Consider the following 21,227-nt stretch of genomic DNA (forward strand, 5'->3'; position numbering starts at 1 on the left):
TGATACAAGGACACTCTCAAGATCTCTCTTAAGACCTTTAGAATTGATTGTATGACATGGGAGATGCTGGCACAGGACCACCCAGTATGGCGTGCCCTCATGAGAGAAGGTACTATGCCCTATGAGCAAAGCAGAATTGAATTAGCTCAGGAAAAATGTGAGCTGTGCAAAGATAGAGAAGTCACACCAAATATTCAGAGGGACCATTTTATGCAATTTGTGGCAGAGCATTCTGAACATGTATTGGTCTGATCAATCACAGTTAAACTTGCTAACTCGACTCAAACATAGTGATGTCATTTTGCTTGCCTTTGAGAACAAAGGACCACAACCAACTAAGGATTCAGGATCACCTCCTTAATGCAATAAGACATCACTGTGGGAATTTAGTAATAACTTTAACATACTCAAATTTTTAAAATCTGTCATTTAAGTTTTGGAGATAAAATTGTTATAAGTAATTTTCAGAAGTTATATTCAAGGCTAGCATTGCAGTGAGTCTAACTCTACACAAATAAATTGAAATAATATGTGATACCTGACATTTACATCTTGGGTTAAGACATATAAATTGCTTTATGTATATTTTTCTCATTTAATATCCATAAAACACTGTGAAGTAAGGACTAGAATTATTCCTCCCATTTTGTCGATAATGAAGCCGAGGTTCAATCATTTCTCTTGATTACATAATCATTAAGAATCAGAAACAATTTGTATCTAGATTTTCTTGACTTCAGATACAATGCTAGCTAGCATTTAATACAGTGTAGTGTGTGTAAGTGAGTAGTGTAATGTATTATGATGTGTATACCATGTCTCCTCTATGATGTCAAGACAATACCTCAAAATCACTATGGCATGTTTCCTTGACTTTCATAGATATGCAATAGCTAACCATAAAACAAAGGCATAAAAGTCTTGGTTGTCAATATGACAAATGAAACTACCTTTTTGCAGGTCCCAATTAAATGAATTTGATCATGTAAGATAACCTAGACAACTAGAATATAAAATGAATGGTTTTATTATTTCTGTAATTTCCATTACTAAATTACAGATAGTATATAATAATCATAGTTCATGTTTTTAAATAGCACTTTCCCATTGAAGAAAGACCTTTCATCATAATCATATGGATTTAATGTATATGCTATCATCCTATTTTACAAATTATCAAGTTGAGGTATGGGAAAGGAATACATTTATTCAGCATCCTAAAACTTCAGAATCTAGATTAAAATCTAGATTTTCTGAGTCTATAGTCTCAGACAGGAATCATATAACTATAAAAAAAAGAAACTTCACGGGTCATCTCATCTAAACTTTTCATTTTTTTTTAATTGATAACTGAAGGATATAAATATTGAATGACTTGCCCAATGTGAGTAAGCTTTCATATTTTCCTTCAGAGAGTGTCAATATAGGATTTGAACCCATGTCATTTGAATGTGAATATGAATATGCTGACTCCAGCAATAGTACATTATAGAAAAAAAAAATTAAATGTACGTTTCCTCTTATTAAGTGACTACTTACATGGGGCACTTAGGTTACATAGTAGTATTGAGTGCTGGGATAGGAATCAGAAGACTCATTTTTTGTTACTTTAAATATACTTAGATACTTAATAGGTGGATGACCCTGGACAAGGGTCCTATTTGCCTGAATTTCCTCATCTGTAAAATGAGCTGCAGAAGGAAATGGCAAAACACTATAATATCTTTGCCAAAAGTTGAACATGGCTGAAACAACTCAGTGACAAGAACACTACAGCCCAAGTTCTTCATCATGTGCTATTTATTTAATACTTGGCTCTTGTGTTCATTGTGGAAGGGAATAAGCCTTTATAAAGCAACTACTATTTCAGGTACTGTACTAAGTTCTTTAGAAATCTCTCAACTGAGTTATAAAAATTCCCATTTTATAGCTAAAATAACTTTTTCAGGGTAACACAGCTGGTAAGTACCTGCCACCAGGTTTTAATTGAGGTCTTCTTAACTCCAAGGCCAAAAATCTTTCATGGCACCTAGGTATTATTGAATTTTAAAGCAAACTCCAAGTAACTCTTTTGGTCAATTATAGTGACCCCTAGCTCTACTGGGTTCATCTTCAGATGAGAATATTTAAGTTAAAAAAAAGCATCTCTATCCCTAAAAGTAATGTTAAATGATTATCTGTCAAAAAGAATTCATAGAATAACATAAAATACTTTAAAAATCAAATGGGAGAGTAGTGGCTAGAAACTGGAAAATGAATGGATGCCCATCAATTGGAGAATGGCTGGGTAAATTGTGGTATATGAATGTTATGGAATATTATTGCTCTGTAAGGAATGACCAGCAGGATGAATACAGAGAGGCTTGGAGAGACCTACATGGACTGATGCTAAGTGAGATGAGCAGAACCAGGAGATCATTATACACTTTGACAACGATATTGTATGAGGATGTATTCTGATGGAAGTGGATTTCTCTGACAAAGAGACTTAACTGAGTTTCATTGGAGAAATGATGGACAGAAACAGCTACACCCAAAGAAGGAATACTGGGAAATGAATGTGAACTATTTGCATTTTTGATTTTCTTCCCGAGTTATTTTTACCTTCTGAATCCAATTCTCCCTGTGCAACAAGAGAACTGTTCGGTTCTGCAAATATGTATTGTATCTAGGATATACTGCAACATGTTTAGTATATATAGGACTGCTTGCCATCCTGGGGGGGGGGGGGAGGAGGGAGGGAGGGGAAAAAACGAAACATAAGTGATTGCAAGGGATAATGTCGTGTAGAAATTATCCTGGCATGGATTCTGTCAATGCGAAGTTATTATTAAATAAAATAAAATTTATATATAAAAAAAAAAAATCAAATGGGAGAGATTAAACAAAAACTAAAAATAAGTCAACCAACTAGAGAAGGAGTGTAAAGGAAGAAAAGAATTCTTTTAAAATTTGAATTGGGCAAGGGAAAGCCAGTGAAGTTATATATGACCCCAAAAATTATCTCATCCTATATTTTTTTCTTTTCCAGGGATCCTCTATGCCTACCATTTTATTTAACTAGACAAGTGAGCTTTTCACAAGGAATGATGGGTATGTTCCATCCATACACATCTTAAACGCCTCCCCCCCTTTTCTAAGGAGCAACTCAGTCCTAAAGCTTGATCATTTACATTCTCCTTGTTATCCTTCTGGAAGCTTTGGTGGTTTTTCTTGGGAAAAAAAAATGAATTACCAGACGTTTGAAGTACTATGTAATTGCCTACTTGAGACTGAATGAATATCTTTTCATATTCTACTATCACTCATTTCTATGAGAATAGATCAATGAAGAGGTAGCTTTGCTTTCCTTTGGCATACTTAGATGCTCCTTAAATATAGAGGTGAGTTTAGATTATTTGGTAAGTTGCAGAATTTAAATGTTTCTTTCCTAGGGTAGAGAACTAGAGTTTAGCCTTTCACTCTTTGGAGAGACTGATTCTTCAAGATCAATACATTGGTTGGTTCAAATTCAATATATATTTATTAAACTAATAACCATGACTGATGCTTTCACATCAGGAGAAATGTTTGAGAAAATAACATCAGTTTGACATGAATTTTTCATAAACAAAGCAATGTATAAGAGACATATGATGATAAAAAATCATATCATTTGTGAGCACACGAAGGAGGAGACCTTATATCCCTCAGCACAGAAATCTCATGGAAGAAATTAAAAAGGCTCTCACAAGGGAGCTAGAAGAAAAATGGAAAAGGAGAGGGAGGCTCTGCAAAAGGAGAGGGAGGCTTGGCAAAAGAGCCTGGAGAAGTCAGTTAAAGAGAGAGTGGATAAAGAAACCAAATCCTTGAAAAATAGGATTAGTGAACTGGAAACAGAAAACAGCTCTCTAAAAAACAAAATTGGCGAAATGGAAAAAAATTCCACAGAACAAAAGAACTCAATTGGACAATTAGAAAAAGATCTTAAAAAAGTGAGTGAAGAAAATACCTCACTGAAAATCAGGGTCGAACAATTGGAATTGAATGACTCGAGGAGACAAGAAGAATCAGTCAAGCAAATCCAAAAAAATCAAACAATGGAAAAGGATGTGAAATACCTTCTGGGGAAGACAACAGACCTGGAAAACAGATCCAGGAGAGACAACCTGAGAATCATCGGACTTCCAGAAAAGTATGATGAAAAAAAAAGCCTGAACACTATCTTCCAGGAAATTATCAAAGAGAACTGCCCAGAAGTCATAGAAACAGAAGGTAAAATAGACATCGAAAGAATTCATCGATCCCCTACTGAAAGGGATCCTAAAATCAAAACACCAAGGAATATAGTGGCCAAATGCCAGAACCCTCAGGCAAAGGAAAAAATACTGCAAGCGGCTAGAAAAACCCAATTCAAGTATCAAGGAGCCACAATAAGGATCACCCAGGATCTGGCAGCATCCACATTAAAGGATCGAAGGGCCTGGAATATGATATTCCGAAAGGCTAAGGAACTTGGTATGCAACCAAAAATAACTTACCCAGCGAGATTGAGCATCTTTTTCCAGGGAAGAAGATGGTCATTCAACGAAATAAGCGAATTTCATCTATTTCTGATGAAAAAGCCAGAACTTAACAAAAAATTTGATCTACAAGCACAGAACTCAAGAGAAAGCTAAAAAGGTAAAGATTAATCTTGGGAACTATATTTCGGCTGTAAAGATGTATAAAAAATACATGTATACCTTGTTCTAGAAACTAGTTGAGGGAAGGACATTGTACTAGAAAATAAGGGAAAGTGGGGGTACTACATTTCATGAAGAGGCAAAGAAAACCTAGTATATCTGAGAGAAAGAATGGAGAGGAATGAAAATAGTGAGTATTTTACTGCTTTCAGAATTGGCAGTAAGAGAAGAATTTTAGACATATTCAATCTATGGTGAAACTTCTCCCACCTCATTGAAAAGTGAGAAGGGAAAAGTGAAAAAGGAAGGAATAAGCTAAGTGGAAGGGAATACAGGAACTGGGAGGGAAAGGGGTAAGTTGGGGGGGGGGAACTCTAAGGGGAGGGGAGGGATACTGAAAAAGGGAGGGCTGTGAGAAGCAAGGGGAGCTCACAAGCTTAATACTGGGAAGGGGGGTAAGGGAGGGGGTAAGGGAGTAAGAAGGGAGAAAAGCATAAACCGGGGTCAACAAGATGGCAAGTAATACAGAATTGGTCATTTTAACCAAAATGTGAACGGGGTAAACTCCTCTATAAAGAGGAAGCGGTTAGCAGAATGGATTAAAAGCCAGAATCCTACAATATGTTGTATACAGGAAACACACCTGAAGCGGGGTGATACATGCAGGTTAAAGGTAAAAGGTTGGAGCAAAATCTACTATGCTTCAGGTGAAGCCAAAAAAGCAGGGGTAGCCATCCTGATCTCAGATCAAGCTAAAGCAAAAATTGATCTAATCAAAAGAGATAAGGAAGGGCACTATATCTTGCTAAAGGGTAGAATGAATAATGAAGAAGTATCTATATTAAATATATATGCACCAAGTAGTGTAGCATCTAAATTCCTAAAAGAGAAATTAAGAGAGCTGCAAGAAGAAATAGACAGTAAAACTATAATAGTGGGAGATCTCAACCTTGCACTCTCAGAATTAGATAAATCAAACCACAAAATAAATAAGAAAGAAGTCAAAGAGATAAATAGAATACTAGAAAAATTAGATATGATAGATCTCTGGAGAAAATGTAATGGGGACAGAAAGGAGTACACCTTCTTTTCAGCAGTTCATGGAACTTATACAAAAATTGATCATATATTAGGACATAAAAACCTCAAACTCAAATGCAGTAAGGCAGAAATAGTGAATGCATCCTTTTCAGACCATGATGCATTGAAAATTACATTCAATAAAAAGCCACAGGAAAGTAGACCAAAAAATAATTGGAAACTAAATAATCTCATACTAAAGAATGATTGGGTGAAACAGCAAATTATAGACATAATTAATAACTTCATCCAAGAAAATGATAATAATGAGACATCATACCAAATGTATGGGATGCAGCCAAAGCGGTAATAAGGGGAAATCTCATATCTCTAGAGGCCTATTTGTATAAAATAGAGAAAGAGAAGGTCAATGAATTGGGCTTGCAACTAAAAATGCTAGAAAAGGAACAAATTAAAAACCCCCAATCAAACACTAAACTTGAAATTCAAAAAATAAAAGGAGAGATCAATAAAATTGAAAGTAAAAAAACTATTGAATTGATTAATAAAACTAAGAGTTGGTTCTATGAAAAAACCAACAAAATAGACAAACCCTTAGTAAATCTGATTAAAAAAAGGAAAGAGGAAAATCAAATTGTTAGTCTTAAAAATGAAAAGGGAGAACTCACCACTAACGAAGAGGAAATTAGAGCAATAATTAGGAGTTACTTTGCCCAACTTTACGCCAATAAATTCGACAACTTAAATGAAATAGAAGAATACCTCCAAAAATATAGCTTACCTAAACTAACAGAGGAAGAAGTAAATATCCTAAACACTCCTATCTCAGAAAAAGAAATAGAACAAACTATCAATCAACTCCCTAAGAAAAAAACCCCAGGACCAGATGGATTTACATCTGAATTCTATCAAACATTTAAAGATCAATTAACTCCAATGCTAAATAAACTATTCGAAGAAGTAGGGATTGAAGGAGTCCTACCAAACTCCTTTTATGACACAGATATGGTACTGATACCTAAACCAGGTAGGCTGAAAACAGAGAAAGAAAATTATAGACCAATCTCCCTAATGAATATTGATGCTAAAATCTTAAATAAAATATTAGCAAAAAGATTACAGAAAATCATCCCCAGGATAATACACTATGACCAAGTAGGATTTATACCAGGAATGCAGGGCTGGTTCAATATTAGGAAAACTATTAACATAATTGACTATATCAACAACCAACCAAACAAAAACCATATGATCATTTCAATAGATGCAGAAAAAGCATTTGATAAAATCCAACAGCCATTCCTAATAAAAACACTTGAGAGCATAGGAATAAAAGGACTTTTCCTTAAAATAGTTAGGAGCATATATTTTAAACCTTCAGTAAGCATCATATGCAATGGGGAAAAACTGGAACCTTTCCCGGTAAGATCTGGAGTGAAGCAAGGTTGCCCACTATCACCATTATTATTCAATATTGTATTAGAAACACTGGCCTCCGCAATAAGAGTCGAGAAAGAGATTAAAGGAATTAGAGTAGGCAATGAGGAAACCAAACTATCACTCTTTGCAGATGATATGATGGTATACCTAGAAAACCCCAGAGATTCTACTAAAAAGCTATTAGAAATAATTCATAATTTTAGCAAAGTAGCAGGATACAAAATAAACCCCCATAAATCCTCAGCATTCTTATACACCACCAACAAAATCCAAGAGCAAGAGATACAAAGAGAAATTCCATTCAAAATAACTGTTGATAGCATAAAATATTTGGGAATCTACCTACCAAAGGAAAGTCAGGAATTATATGAGCAAAATTACAAAAAAGTTTTCACACAAATAAAGTCAGACTTAAATAATTGGAAAAATATTAAGTGCTCGTGGATAGGCCGAGCAAATATAATAAAGATGACAATACTCCCTAAACTAATCTATTTATTTAGTGCTATACCAATCAGACTTCCAAGAAAATATTTTAATGATTTAGAAAAAATAACAACAAAATTCATATGGAACAATAAAAAGTCGAGAATCTCAAGGGAATTAATGAAAAAAAAATCAAATGAAGGTGGTCTAGCTGTACCTGATCTAAAATTATATTATAAAGCAGCAGTCACCAAAACCATCTGGTATTGGCTTAGAAATAGATTAGTTGATCAGTGGAAAAGGTTAGGTTCACAAGACAGAATAGTCAACTATAGCAATCTAGTGTTTGACAAACCCAAAGATTCTAAATTTTGGGATAAGATTTCATTATTTGATAAAAACTGCTGGGATAACTGGAAATTAGTATGGCAGAAATTAGGCAAGGACCCACACTTAACACCACATACCAAGATAAGATCAAAATGGGTCCATGACCTAGGCATAAAGAACGAGATTATAAATAAATTAGAAGAACATAGGATAGTTTATCTCTCAGACTTGTGGAGGAGAAAGAAATTTGTGACCAAAGATGAACTAGAGACCATTACCAATCACAAAATAGAAAATTTTGATTATATCAAATTAAAAAGCCTTTGTACAAACAGAACGAATGCAAACAAGATTAGTAGGGAAGTAACTAACTGGGAAAACATCTTTAACAATTAAAGGTTCTGATAAAGGCCTCATTTCCAAAATATATAGAGAACTGACTCAAATTTATAAAAAATCAAGCCATTCTCCAATTGATAAATGGTCAAAGGATATGAACAGACAATTTTCAGATGAAGAAATTGAAACTATTACCACTCACATGAAAGAGTGTTCCAAATCACTATTGATCAGAGAAATGCAAATTAAGACAACTCTGAGATATCACTACACTCCTGTCAGATTGGCTAAGATGACAGGAAAAAACAATGATGAATGTTGGAGGGGATGCGGGAAAACGGGGACATTGATGCATTGTTGGTGGAGTTGTGAACGAATCCAGCCATTCTGGAGAGCGATCTGGAATTATGCCCAAAAAGTTATCAAACTGTGCATACCCTTTGATCCAACAGTGTTTCTATTGGGCTTATACCCCAAAGAGATACTAAAAAAGGGAAGGGGACCTGTATGTGCCAAAATGTTTGTAGCAGCCCTGTTTGTAGTGGCTAGAAACTGGAAAATGAATGGATGCCCATCAATTGGAGAATGGCTGGGTAAATTGTGGTATATGAACGTTATGGAATATTATTGCTCTGTAAGGAATGACCAGCAGGATGAATACAGAGAGGCTTGGAGAGACCTACATGGACTGATGCTAAGTGAGATGAGCAGAACCAGGAGATCATTATACACTTCGACAACGATATTGTATGAGGATGTATTCTGATGGAAGTGGATTTCTCTGACAAAGAGACTTAACTGAGTTTCATTGGAGAAATGATGGACAGAAACAGCTACACCCAAAGACTGCATCTGTGATCTCATTAGTACTGCAAACTGCAATCCAAACATGCTTATACTTCATGGATATTTTGGTCTAAGATCTTCCATATATTTTATACAACAGAATGATACATATTTCTCTAGTAAAAATAAAACAAAACAAAAACAAAAAGCAAAACAAAACAAAAAACATTTTATAGATAGTAAACTACTCCAAAGGAGAAGAAAAACATGGTTATTTTTTTTTTCTTTACACAATATACCTTCTCACTTTTGCCTTACAAAATCCCAGGCTTTCTTCAAAATGATCTCCACATATGGCAAATTTATTCCAATTGTTCATACCCTCCTTTTCTTTTACCAAAATTACTTTGTCTGTCTTTGTTTTAAATAACATTCTGTGTATGTATGGTTTTCCCCATGTAGAATTGCAGCTACACAAAAAATTAAAATGTTCTCTGTTCTTATGATATTCATATTTTAAATGAGAATACAGAAGGAAATGGTATCACCACAAATACAAATATAGGACTAAAAGACTTTTTTAAAAAAAGGAAAATATTACTAAAGGAGAAGTATGAAAAAATTTAGAGATGAAATGGCAGCCAAATTAAACATTGGAAGAGAAAGTCAAGAATTATAAAATTCAATAATTTCAGAGTTTGTAGGGAATCTCACCAGCTGTCTAGTCCAATTAATCCCTAAAGGGAAACTCCACTTTAATATTTTTGACAAGTGGTCCTTTTGTCTCGATTTGAAGACCTCTAAGGAGGGAGGATCTGTTAATTTCTTGAGGCAGCTTATTCTATTTTTAGACATCTCTAATCGGTAAGAACTTGATTAAAAAATGACCTGGCATAGAGGAAAGACCCCAACCATAAAACCTTACTAGGGGAACACAAAAGACCAGGGTTCATCTTCAGAAGAGGACACTGAAGTTAAAATAGCTTCTTTTAATCCAGAAAGTAATGCTAAATGGCTCCTTGTGCAGAAAAAAATTGTAGAAGAATTCAAAAAAGAATTTAAAAGTCAAATAAGAGACACTGATGAAAAACTAAAAAAGAAAAATTAAAAATAAAAAAAATAAAAACCATCCAAGAAAAATAATTAATCAACTGGGAAAGGAGATAAAGAGTCTCAAAGATGAAAATAACTCTTTCAAAATTAGAATTGGCCAAGGAGAAGCCTGTAAAGCTATGAGAGACCAAGAAATAACAGATTATAAAGAATGAAAAAATAAAACAGAATGTGAAATATAAGAAAAACAACAGATCTAGAGAACAGATCAAGAAAAAATAAAGAATAACTGGAGTATTCCAAAGTTGTGACCAAAAAAAAAAAAAAGAAACTTAACACAATAATGCAATAAATAATCCAGGAAAATTGTCCTGGGATAATAGAACATGAGAGGAAAGTAGAAATAGAAAAGAATACACTGATCACTACCTCAAAGAAATCCTTTCTGGAAAACAAATTGGAATATTATTGCCAAATTTGAAACCCACAGATGAAAGAGAAAATTTTGCAAGAAATAAGAAAAAAATTAAAATACTCTAGAACTACAATTTGAATTGTACAATATTAAGAGTTCAAATGTTGGAGTTTGTTCTTCTCAGGGCACAGCCGGTTTAGAGGCTTAGAGCCCTTCGGATGTCTCCAAATCCAAAGGTTCTGTCCTTCAGCCTCTGCCTCTGCTTTCTTCTGCCTCCAACAGAGATGGAAGATCTCTCTTATCTCTTTCTGGGGAGCCCAGCCACCAACTTGCCGCAGAGAGAGGGCTTCTGGCGTAGCTCCACTGAAATCCGTCAAAAGTATTCTCTGCAGCAGAGTCGTTCCTCTTGAGTCTAGCGCGATCAGCCAGCCAAGAGGAAAAAATGTATTCTGGAATGGCTGCCTCGCCTTATATGTGAACCTTCTGAGAGAATGGGATTATGGGTTTTCTCCCATAGTGCTCTCTGGCCCAAAGAGCTTTAAGGTGTGGACTCCCTTGAGTAAAGGTGGGAACACAAGCCTTGTCTTGATTAGTTCTACTTAGTACCTTGTTTCAGGTTCTGGCCAAAACAACTTCTTGTAAGATTAGATCAACTCTAATTACTTAGCAGTTAGTAAGGATTCCAACATCTCCCCCTTTCTTTTGTTTTAAAACATAGGGGGTTTCTGAGGGGGTACACATAAATCCATCAATATGGGCCAGAACTTTGTAACAGATATACATGGTATACATAAATCCATCAATATGGGAGGCATTATACATAATTTACATGAGCACATAGCAATATAACACAGGCTAGTAGTAATGTAACAAATAACAAGAATCAATCTGAAAATTTACACATGTCCATAAGTCCTAGAAACAGTCCAATAGGATTCCATTGTCCATTAGTTCATGTGCCAGGAATCTAATAATTCTTGTGAGCACAATCAGCAACAGAACCACCCGATATTTCTTGGGTATTCTCCTTTGTTTCAAGGGTCTGCTCCATCTTTCTGTGATGGACAAGGCGAATGCGGCTCGTAGGCACCCATCTGATTCCTTCTCCACCTGTAGAGATGCAAGCAAATCCTCTCCCCCAAGCAGTTAGCCTATCTGGTCCCTTCCATTCACCACTTTCTGGGTCTCTCCACATCACCTGGCGATTATCTAAGGATAGTGGAGCTGCTCGCACTGGACACTGCTCTTCTGGTGGGTTATAAAACCTGTCTGCTGGAGCCAGTGCATCTTTATCAAAGATTAAAAAATTAATGGTATAGAGAACTAAATTTAGAAGTTCTCTAGGGTTACCTGTGGCTCCCCCTTTCTTTTGTTTTTGGAGGAGTGTCTTAATGTCTCTGTTTCTTCTTTCTACTATTGCTTGACCTTGAGGATTGAAGGGTATGCCAGTAGTGTGTAGAATCTTATACTGTGCACAAAAGTGTTCAAAATGTTTGGAGGTATATGCCGGTCCATTATCTGTTTTTATTTCTTGTGGCACACCCATAATTGCGAATGCTTGAATGAGGAATTCAGTGACCACTCGGGCTGTCTCTTTTGCTGCTGGTATGGCAAAAGTGAATCCTGAAAAGGTGTCTACCACAACGTGGATAAAAGACAGACGACCAAAAGATTTATAATGAGACACATCCATTTGCCAGATTTCATTGGGTCTCAAACCACGAGGGTTCTTCCCTGGAGGCAGTGTAGGAGCGTGGAAGGGAAGGCAAGCTGTACAGCTTTTCACTATGCTCCTAGCTTCTTCTTTTGTAATCCCAAACTGTAAACGCAAAGCTCGAGCAGCCTGATGGTATTTAGAATGGGATTCCTGGGCCTCCTGAAATAAAGGCGTACTGGCCAACATAGTTAAAAGGCTATCTGCCTTTGAATTTCCATCAAAAATAGGACCTGGAAGTCCACTATGTGAATGGACATGCAGGATATAAATCTTTCCTGGATGCTTTCTCACTTGCTCTTGAAGTTCCTTAAAGAGCTGATATATATTAGAAGCTGCAAATTTTATTTGGGCTGTGGCAATTCTTTGTACCACACCTACTGAATAGGCTGAATCAGATATTATATTTATGTCGCCTGGGTAATAAGTGAGAGCTAGCATGATCGCATATAATTCATTCTGCTGAGTGGACTGAAAAGGAGTTCTGACTACTCTTTTTACGGTTAGATCATGAGAGTATACAGCACAAATATTTTGTTTGGCTGCGTCTGTAAAGATGGTTGGTCCTTCAAGAGGAACCTTAGAAACCTTCTCCTCAAAAATCCATTGCCAATTATGCAGTAGTCTGGTTATCTTTAATGGAGATCCATGTGCAAAATTTGGAGCCATGGCCAATAAAATCTGCCACTCTGGGATGGTTTCACAGCATACATTAATTTGTGCATTTGTATAGAAGGTATATATCTTGTCAGGTCTTGTCCCAGATAATTGTACTGCTCGCTTAATGGCCTTTAATAGAATTCTAGCCACAAGTACTGGGTAAGGCGTAAGGCTTTGTTCTGGTTGTGCTGGGAGGTTCACCCACTCTATCACACTGTCTCCTTGATGAAGGACTGCTGTGGGTGCTTCTTTCGTAGCAAAAACCGATATTTCCAAGGGTTTTTGAGTTACTCTCTCAACTACATTGGATAAAGCCAGTTCAACTTCTCTCAAGGTCTCTTGAGCTTCTTTTGTAAGCCGGCGTGGTGAATTTAAAGCAGTGTCTCCCCTTAAAATGTCATATAGGGGTTACAATTGATTGGTAGTTAAACCTAATACTAGACGCATCCATTGGATATCTCCTATTAATTTTTGGAAATCATTTAATGTGGTGAGCTTTTTCTTCTCAAAACGCAGCCAGGTGATAAAAGTTCAGATCTTTTATTATCCCAATATAGCCCGGTTAGCTTAGAGGCCTATCTCTCTGCTTGGTTCCAAGAGCTCTCTCCAAATGTCTTTAAATCCAAAGGTCTGGTCCTTCAGCCTCTGCCTCTGCTTTTCTTCAGCCTCCAGCCAGCTCCAGTCTTCATGTCATTCCGGTGAAATCTCGACTTGTAGCGTCTTCCTCTCCCGAGCCTCTCCGACTGGCCCATTGGCCTATTTATGCTCCTTCCAGAGAGAGGGATTATGGGTAGTTCTACTTAGTACCTTGTTTCAGGTTCTGCCCAAAACATCTTCTTGTAAGATTAGATCAACTCTAATTAGTTAGCAGTTAGTAAGGATTCCAACATCTCCCCCTTTCTTTTGTTTTAAAACATAGGGGGTTTCTGAGGGGGTACACATAAATCCATCAATATGGGAGGCATTATACATAATTTACATAAGCACATAGCAATATAACACAGGCTAGTAGTAATGTAACAAATAACATGAATCATCCTGAAAATTTACACATGTCCATAAGTCCTAGAAACAGTCCAATAGGATTCCATTGTCCATTAGTTCATGTGCCAGGAATCTAATAATTCCTGTAAGCTCTGAAGTACTGCAAAAGGTCTCATCAACAATTTTTCATCTCAGGGAATCCAGTGATTCTTGCTGGTTTTTCAGGAACTGAAAGCTGAAGATTTTAAAGTTCTTTTGACAGTCTCATTGTTAGCCTTTTCCACCTGTGAAAATATAAGCAGATCCTCTTCCCCAAGCAATTAACCTATTTAATTCTCTTCTATTTACCAAGTTTGGGATTTCTCCTCATCATCTGGTAATTACATTGGAGTTGTTTGCATTGGATATTGTCTTGTTGTCTTAAAAGGCCTGTATTCTTCCCAACTGTAATCCTGATTGCTTTTCTGTTGGTTGATGACATCAGAGTCCTGAATTTCTAAAGTCTCTCTGGGTGTAACCTCAGCTGCTATCATGCCCCACCTGTCCTTTGATTGATACTTTGGAGCTGGGCCTTGCCTCTCATTCCTCTGGGTCAATATACATTTAGAGGCCCAATGAAAGCCTCGGTTACATTTTGGACATGGGGTTTTGGGTTTTCTCTCACCCTGTCTTCTCACTCTATCTCCATATCTACAATGAGCTCTCAAATGTCCAATTTTTCCGCACTGAAAACATCGACGAGTTTCTCTAGAATTCCTCTGCCAAGAAGGACCTTGTCTTTCCAAGTTCACCATAGTCTGGGCATAATAAGCATTTGTGCCCACTGTGGCACAGCGTCTAATGATTTCCTCTAAAGGAGCATCTTTGTCTAGCCCCCATATAATTCTTTTGCAAACCTCATTGGCATTTTCCTTAGCCAAATGTTTAGTCATTATTTCTGTTGCTGCATTGTCTCCAATGGTTCTTATTACAGCTGTTTGTAAACGTCCCACAAAATCTGCAAAAGGTTCATTGGGACCTTGCTCTATTTTTGTGAAAGCATTATTTCCATCTTTCTGTCCAGGGAGAGAATTCCAAGCTTTTATGGCAGCCTTAGAAATTTGCTCATACACTGTTATGGGATAATAAATCTGTTCTGAACTCTCTGCATACTGACCTTCACCAGCTAGTTGGTCAAAAGTGATTTGTACAACAGCTCCTTTTTGCCTATTGCGTTGGGCTTGAATCCTACATAATTCATGAAACTCCGAAAGCCACAATAAATTTTGTCCCGGTTCTAGACAAGTTTTCGTTATGGATTTCCAGTCATTCGGGGTTAGGATTTCATTAGACAAATTATCCAGTAACATCTTCACATAAGATGATGTAGCCCCATAAAGAGTGCAACCCCTTTTCAAATCTTTAATTTTTCCCAAATTAAAAGGAGTGTATTTTCTCTCTTTTTGACCTGAGGAGTTGAGCTCTTCAATCACAGGATATGCATTTATAAAATCAGATATATCTTCTCCTTCATTTTTTGCTTTAATTAATGCTTTTTCTAATCTTGTCAAATTCTGCTTTACAGGAGAAGCTGACTGTGTTTCTGTCTCTCTCCCTCCCCTTTGTTCCACCATGAAGGGTTAATTGCGGGGGGAGGGTCATGAGATGTGGAATCACCTAATTCCTCCTGCTGTGAAGTATCATACTCAGAATTGTAATTAACTCCATTCTCATCTGATTTGTCCTCCTTTTCACCTAGTAAAGTTGGCACTTTTTCCTCCTGTACTTTCCTTTTCATCATTCTATCACTTAAATAACTTCTTATAGCCAATTGTATTACATTATATGTATTAATTATTGAGTTAGGCCCATTTTTATCATAGAATTGACAAAGATCCTCTCCAACCAATTTCCATTCATTTAGATCTAATTCCTTATCAAGAGAGAAACAAGGACATATGTCCTTTACAATTTGTAAAAATTCAGTGATTTGCTGTAAACTTATAATTAAACCTTGGCTTTCCATAACATTAATAATGCTCTCTAAACATTTTCCTTGAACAGAAACAGGCTGTTTTCTAAATATCTGTCCCATCTTAGTTGAAATTCTACTTTAACTCTTCTAACAAAATTTCTTTGTTGCACTCACCCTAATTTCTGGGTTGAAGTTTTTTCCACTGGATCAGGATCAGAGGCTTTTCCACTTGAATCAGGATCGGAGCTTTTCCACTGAAATCCACTGAGGGGGTCTGTTTGCCCCACGTTGGGCACCAAAATGTGGTGAGCTTTTTCTTCTCAAAACGCAGCCAGGTGATAAAAGTTCAGATTTTTTATTATCCCAATATAGCCCGGTTAGCTTAGAGGCCTATCTCTCTGCTTGGTTCCAAGAGCTCTCTCCAAATGTCTTTAAATCCAAAGGTCTGGTCCTTCAGCCTCTGCCTCTGCTTTTCTTCAGCCTCCAGCCAGCTCCAGTCTTCATGTCATTCCGGTGAAATCTCGACTTGTAGCGTCTTCCTCTCCCGAGCCTCTCCGACTGGCCCATTGGCCTATTTATGCTCCTTCCAGAGAGAGGGATTATGGGTAGTTCTACTTAGTACCTTGTTTCAGGTTCTGCCCAAAACATCTTCTTGTAAGATTAGATCAACTCTAATTAGTTAGCAGTTAGTAAGGATTCCAACAATTTAAGGTGTTCAACCTCTCTGTTCTTAAAGACAGTTTTTGTACTGTAAGTGCCTTAGGATATATTTCATATCCTAAATATTGAAAAGGAGCATGCCTTTGAATTTTTTCTGTAGCAATATGAAGTTTGTAGTATCTTAGTGTTTCTATGGTTTTTTGTAGACATGCTTCTAGAATTTGTTCCTCAGGTGCACATCCCAATATATCATCCATATAACGTAATAGCATAACTTTTGGAAATGCTTTTCTTATTGGAGCAAGAGCAGCAGCAACATACATTTGACACATAGTGGGGCTGTTCTTCATTCCCTGTGGCAAAACCGTCCATTCATATCTTTTATAAGGCTCAGCTAAATTGACACTGGGCACCAAAAAGGCAAATCTCTTCATATCCTCCTTATCCAGAGGAATGGAATAGAAACAATCCTTGATGTCTATAACCCAAAGAGGCCATTCTCTACGAAGCTGAGTAGGAGATGGAAGTCCAGGCTGAAGAGTTCCCATAGTTTCCATCTGTTCATTCACTTTTCTTAAATCAGTGAGCATCCTCCATTTTCCCGATTTCTTTTTTACAGCGAACACTGGTGAATTCCAAGGACTTAGAGAAGGTTGTAAATGCCCTTGTTCAAGCTGCTCCTGTACTATATCTAATAAGGCCTGAATTTTATTGCTACTTAAGGGCCACTGTTCTATCCACACTGGTGTATCAGTTTTCCATTGGATAGGAATAGGTGAAAGTGTTGGCAGGCCTTCAACAGCAGCCCTGGTTAAAAAACCGAAGTACTCATTTTTAACCCCAATTGTTGTAAAACGTCTCTTCCCCACAGATTGATGGGGATTTTTTCAACTATAAAAGGAGTAAAAACTCCTGTTTTGCCTTCAAAAGTCCATCTCATAGGGGCAGCACTAACTTCAGCTGCTATTGATCCTCCTACTCCAGACATATAGGTATCTGCTTTAATCTTTGGCCAGTGACTGGGCCAACTGGCACCTCTAATAACTGTACGATCCGCACCTGTGTCTACCAATCCTTCCAATGGTAGGCCATTTATATAGATAGTGAGCATAGGTCGGTCAGCCGTTACTGCTGCTGTCCAATATATTTCTGGTTTTTGTGGTCTGGAGTCAGAACCTGGGTGACTATCTCGAGGCTGCTTATTAGGATTCTGTATGAGTAAACCTGATGCTACTACGTCTCCTGGGTGATAAGTCACACATTGTCTACCTGTATTAGTGACTGGGATATTATCTACACATTCCCCAGTTTCCCACATCAGTGTGTGGATGGACACTGTTTTGTACATACAAGGAGGTGAAATGGTCAAGCCTACTGTTCCTGGAGGTAGGGGATCCATAGGCTGGAGAGGAACAGATTTCACCTCTCCAGGGGGTATCTCAGTTGTCCCAGCTGCATACAGCTCTATTCTCCCCAATTGTAATTCCCTTCTGCCATCAGGTTGCTTCCTGGCTGGTTGACTGTGTAATCCCCTTCTCCCATCATATGGCTTTCTGGCTGATTGGTCATGTCTGGGTATTGGACTTCTAGGCACTCTCTGGGTGCACCATTGGCTGCCATCATGCCCCAAGTGTTTTTTGCCTTGGGCCCTGGGGCTGGGCCCCTCATCCCGTTTCCCTGAATCTGTCTGCATTCTGAGGCCCAATGGAAGCCTCTGTTGCATTTTGGACATGGGGTTTGGGGTCTTGTTCTCCCACCTTGTCTTCCCATTCTATCTCTATACCAACATTGAGCTTTCAGATGTCCTACTTTTCCACACTGAAAGCATCTACGAGTCTCTCTGGAAGTCCCTTGCCAAGAGGGACTCTGTCTTCTCATGTTTGGATTTTGGGAAGTCTGCATCATAGCCTGGCTATAAAAGGCACCTGTGCCCACTGTGGCACAGCGTCTTATGAGTTCCTCTAAAGGAGCATCCTTGCGCAGTCCTAGTATAATTCTTCTGCAAACCTCATTAGCATTTTCCTTAGCAAGTTGCCTTATCAAAATGTCTGTTATTGCATTTTCTCCATTTGTTCTTATGATAGCTGTCTGCAAACGCCCCACAAAGTCAGCGAAGGGTTCATTTGGCCCTTGTGTTATTTTTGTGAAGCCCCCCCCCCCATCTTTATTGTGAAGAGAAGCCCACGCTTTGATAGCATTATCAGCAATTTGCTGATATGCTGCTACAGAATAACTAATTTGTGCTGTGACATCTGCATAAGGACCTGTACCTGTTAGTAGGTCACAGGTGATTGCAGTATGAACTCCACTTTGAATATTTTGTTGGGCTTGTATCCTACAGAGCTCACTATATTCAGAAAGCCACAAGTAGTTCTGTCCAGGTTCTAGGCATATTTTTGCTATCGATTTCCAGTCATTAGGGGTCAAGATTTCAAAAGACAAATTTTGTAATAGCATCTTAACATAAGCTGATGTAGCCCCATAAAGAGTGCAAGCTTTTTTCAGGTCTTTGAGGATTTCTATATCAAAAGGTGAGTATCTTCTACTTTCTTGACCTGAAGAATTAAACTGTTGAATTACAGGAAAAATGTGGTGTTGAAATTCTGATACATTTTTCCCTTCTTCTCTGGCCTTAATTAGTCCCTTTTGCAATCTACTCAAAGGAGCAGCTGGATGCTGGGGGGGAGGTGCTGGATGCCGGGGGGGAGGTGCTGGATGCTGGGGAGGAGGTGCTGGATACCGGGGGGGAGGTGCTGGATGCTGGGGAGGAGGTGCTGGATACTGGGGGGGAGGTGCTGGATGCTGGGGGGAAGGTGCTAGATGCTGGGGGGGAGGTGCTGGTGCTGTCACTGCCCCCCCCCACTACCCCTCCTCCCTCCATCCCGGAGGGTGGAGTTGATGAAGGAAAGTCAATTACCTGCTCCTCAGGTGGGGCTGAGGCTGCCTCAGATTCACCCCACCCTTGAGCCTTACTTAAGTCTCCCTGCCCTGTGGGGATATGGCCATTAATCTGTTCTTTGTCTTCCTCCTTTATCTCAGGCTTCCCCCTTTGGCTATTCCTAGAGTTTTTTCCTTTTCTCCTAGAACTAATACGGTATTTTAAAGCCATCTGTATCGTATTATATAAAAAGAATACTTCAATGGAAACTGAACGAGGACCATTTTCATTGTAATATGCGGAGAGCTGTTGACCAACCAATGCCCAGTTTTTTAGAGAGATTTTCTCTTCCTCTAAGAGCCAAGGGGAGGTGCGTTTTAATGTAGCCAGAAGTCTAGTTGCCTGTCCCCAAGTTACAAGTAGCCCTTGATCTTCTATCAGCTTAAGCAGGCTTTCTATAGCACCACTCCTGGGTGGGTCTGGGGTTGGGGGGATTGGGGTGGGGGATGGAGAATCTTTACCTAGGATCTGTCCCATTTCAGCCAAAAAAGGTTGTACTCACTCAGTTCCTGGTCACTGGAGACTTCTTCAGTGAAAGTAGGGTCCTTGGTTCCCACGCTTGGGCGCCAAATATTAAGAATTCAAATGTTGGAGTTTGTTCTTCTCAGGGCACAGCCGGTTTAGAGGCTTAGAGCCCTTCGGATGTCTCCAAATCCAAAGGTTCTGTCCTTCAGCCTCTGCCTCTGCTTTCTTCTGCCTCCAACAGAGATGGAAGATCTCTCTTATCTCTTTCTGGAGAGCCCAGCCACCAACTTGCCGCAGAGAGAGGGCTTCTGGCGTAGCTCCACTGAAATCCGTCAAAAGTGTTCTCTGCAGCAGAGTCGTTCCTCTCAAGTCTAGCGCGATCAGCCAGCCAAGAGGAAAAAATGTATTCTGGAATGGCTGTCTCGCCTTATATGTGAACCTTCTGAGAGAATGGGATTATGGGTTTTCTCCCATAGTGCTCTCTGGCCCAAAGAGCTTTAAGGTGTGGACTCCCTTGAGTAAAGGTGGGAACACAAGCCTTGTCTTGATTAGTTCTACTTAGTACCTTGTTTCAGGTTCTGGCCAAAACAACTTCTTGTAAGATTAGATCAACTCTAATTACTTAGCAGTTAGTAAGGATTCCAACAGTACAAAACTTATCAGTAGCCACTACAAAAGACTGCAGGTCCTGAATCATATCTTCTAGCAATCAAAAGAACTAAATAGTCAAAAATATGACATCCAACAAAATTATCCATAATACTGAATGGGAAAAAATATGGATATTCAGTAAGCTTGCAGGTTTTCTGGACTTTCTATCAATCAAATGCTAACTCAATAAAAGTTTTAACAGATAAGAATTAATATCAAAATTCAATTTCGAGGAATTTAGCATGGACAGATTGTTGATGTTTTTACATGGAAATGTATTCCTTATGTTTAAGATTGACATCAGTAATAGGGTAGCTGAAAAGAAAGATTGGGACAGAGTCGAGAGAAAAATAGTAATTATGTTATACAAATGAGGATGCAGAGTATATAGAATATATATGAATAAATATGGAATATGGAATAAATATGGAGGTATTACAGGGGGGAGTGTTATGTGCCAAAACTTGAAACAAGGTGCTAAGTAAGTGGAATTGAGGAGACAGTGGTTAAATCTAATTTAGCATTGATTTAATCCTACACAAATAATGGTTTCCTAGTGATATAATGATTGGTGTATACTCAGTGTGGATCATATAAGGGAGGAGCTCTCAGGGCCAGTAGGACAAGCCCACTAGAAGCTCTTGGAGGAGGAGACAGATTCATTCCATCTTCCACCTTTGTGCTGGCTGGAAGCTGAAGCTGGCAGA

Source organism: Antechinus flavipes, chromosome 3, assembly GCF_016432865.1.
Source record: "Antechinus flavipes isolate AdamAnt ecotype Samford, QLD, Australia chromosome 3, AdamAnt_v2, whole genome shotgun sequence".
In the NCBI taxonomy this organism is placed as follows: Eukaryota; Metazoa; Chordata; class Mammalia; order Dasyuromorphia; family Dasyuridae; genus Antechinus; species Antechinus flavipes.